Here is a 2,885-nt window from a genome sequence, read left to right as displayed (position 1 = left end):
TTTTATCTCTCCCTCTGACCTGTCCATGATGAAGGATGACCATGAAATGGACCTGGACGCACCTCACCCCACTTGTTCTGTATCAACAGCTTTGCGGCAGGGGAGAAATCTCAGAGAAGCTACATATGAGAGGCTGAGGATATGTCCCTTGTTCATTACCTGTCTCTCTCAGATAAATGAAAGTCTAATAAGTCAGGGGTTTTGTTTCATTTTCTCATAATTTAATGTCCTGGGCCTAGTAAGGTTCATATTGCTATTTGTATAATTCTACACATATATTTTATTTTTGGAAGGAGTAAGTAAAGAACCTACTGAGAGGTGGAGCTATTTTCCCCGTTACCACGAGATGGCGCAGTTCCCCTTAGGCTGGGAATATCCTTTGTGATTTGAAAACTCAGGGTCTAATGGACAGTGCCAAGGGTAACTTTTACATGTCTGGTGATTCATTTTTGGAGACATTATTTGGGTTGACAGCATGTCAGAGGTCTGGTTGTGGACATATTGAGGTGACTTTGAAGTCATGTATACTTCATATACGTATTTAAAGTTCAGAATAGGCTGAGATAGGTGCATAATTTGGGCACTACGTCCTCATTCCATCCCACGATATGAATATATTCCACATAGTTCCTGCTACCATATTTTAAAAGTTCAGTTATGTTTAGAAACTTTACACTCACTGATACATATATTCTATTATAAAATTAATTTTAGGTGTGCGAGATGATTGCAGGTAGTTTGAAACATAAAGTAGATAGTGAAATATTTAATATTTAATAATTTTACTAAAGTTTGTTGAAAATTTTAGTTTGCAGTTGATCTCTGGGACGTCTGCAGGACTACACTCACATTTCCTGTGGTAATGTTATTTTGTCCCCTTCCTTCCCTTATCTGTCTTCATAGCTCACTGCACAGCACGTTTCCCTTTATACCCTGTGCTGATTTGCATAGACTCCTGGGGACTCAGCTGCTGCTCAGACTCTATTAATGGGGATTCCCTGGAGACGGGGCCTGAGTGCACCAGACGGTGAGCAAGATGCTGTCACAGTCCCAACTCCTCATCCTCCTGGGGCTCTGGGTCTCAGGTGAGAGCTTCAGAAGAGCAATATCTTTTTAAAGCTGGAGAGATGGTTTTCACATGCAGAGTGTAGAGTCCGTTCCATCTCAAAGAGATCTGATTATATATGATAAATGAGGAAACCTACATTTGTATATATATTTTATATACTTGTGATTTATTGTTTGATTTTGTTCTTTTCCGAGTGCAGGTGCCAATGGGGACATCATGATGACCCAGTCTCCAGCCTCTGTGGCTGTGACTCCAGGAGAGACCATCACCATGAGCTGCAAGGCCAGCCAGAGTCTTTTATCCAGCTCCAGCCAGAATAACCTCTTAAACTGGTACCAGCAGAAACCAGGCCAGGCTCCCAAACTGCTCATTTATCGTGCATCCACCCGGGCATCTGGGGTCCCCAACCGATTCAGTGGCAGTGGGTCTGGGACAGATTTCTCTCTGAGCATCAATAGAGCCCAGGCTGAAGATGTGGCCAGTTATTACTGTCAGCAATCTAAGAGCTCTCCTCCCACAGTGCTTCAACCTCGAACACAAACCTCCTTTCCCAGCTGTGGGGCACTGAGTCCTGCAGCAGCTGCTCCCCCTCCTCCCACCTCTTCATATTGAAACATTCTACCTACTAGCCATTCTTTCTGACTTACTTTTTCCTTCAATGGACTCAGTCTTTCCTTCTAGCCTTCCTCATCCTTGTTACTGAAGTAGTCATACTCTACCTCTTTTCTAACTGCCCTTTTCCTTCACTTTTTCCTTTTCCTTTACTCATCCATTCAAAGGTAATTCTGTCATTCTACCTGCTTGGATTGGAAATTTTTTTCCTTGGTGGTAGTGAGGCTGCCTTGAGTCTGTAAGGGCAGAGAGAAAGGAGGAGGGAGAAGAGGAGCTGCCTAGTTAGGAGTCTCTCAGGGGGAAATGTAAGGGGAAATTCCTGGTACATTGGTATTTAGAATAGTTAGAGTCTGAATGTGCCATGTTTTCTGTCTGTTCCCTGCAGTTCAAGATGTACTTCTCTGCTCTCCCTGGTGTGATGGTGGGGAGGAGGGAGTCAGTGTGAAAGGAGCATGAAGGAGTGAGGCTGGCATTTTGGTCAAGAGATGGAAAACGGTCTTCATCAACAATGAGACATTGTTTTCATATGTGACAGCACTACATGCCTACCAAGTTTCTTACCCTGGATTTTTATTTCATGCTAAATATTTACACTTCAATTAAAGTTGCAATCCTTTATATCATTGTATTAAACAATTGATTATTCTATTTTAATGTTATATTTGTGAGTGAATTTGCTATAGTTAAATCTTTTCTTCATTGATTTCTCTTCTCATTTTTCATTTATTAAATAAATTCATATTGAGAATCCATTATATGCCAAATACAATTCTGTGTATTTGCTTCATAATAATGGTCATAAGCAATTAAAAAATAACTCTGTCTTTAAGAGTTTAAGTTTGAATTAGTAGCAGATGTTGATGAAATAAAATTAGGACTTGCAAAATTTGATGTAAGATATGCATGTTTGAGGCCAATAAGGAAGTACATTCTACATTTGTGTGTGTGTGTATGTGTGTGTGTCTGTCTGAGTCTGTGTGTTTTCACATCCTTAAGTCCGGTCACATTTCATTATTTTTCCATGTGAGTATCCCTTTATTGCAGCATGATTTCTTGATTTTTTTGTTTCCTTTTTTGTTTGCTTTGGAAAGTGCACGGGCTGGGTATCAAACCCAGGCCTGCCACTCAGCAAGCAAGATTTCTACCATTGAACTACAATTGCACACCAGGTTTCAGAAGGTTTTTTTATTATTTATTTTTATTT

At 40.5% G+C, this 2,885-nt stretch overlaps 1 pseudogene across 1 annotated transcript; it reads left to right on the top strand.

Moving 5' to 3' along the window:
* Positions 1–988: 988 nt before the first annotated feature.
* Positions 989–1,681, top strand: LOC143661199 (immunoglobulin kappa variable 4-1 pseudogene; annotated as a pseudogene). Its single transcript, XR_013164439.1, has 2 exons — positions 989–1,085; positions 1,269–1,681. The product of XR_013164439.1 is annotated as an immunoglobulin kappa variable 4-1 pseudogene (transcript).
* The last annotated feature ends 1,204 nt before the right edge of the window (positions 1,682–2,885 follow it).

The sequence above is a fragment of the Tamandua tetradactyla genome, chromosome 17, assembly GCF_023851605.1.
Source record: "Tamandua tetradactyla isolate mTamTet1 chromosome 17, mTamTet1.pri, whole genome shotgun sequence".
Taxonomy (NCBI): domain Eukaryota; kingdom Metazoa; phylum Chordata; class Mammalia; order Pilosa; family Myrmecophagidae; genus Tamandua; species Tamandua tetradactyla.
The sequence above is the reverse complement of the archived record's forward strand: the minus strand, read 5'-3'. Positions and strand labels throughout refer to the sequence as shown.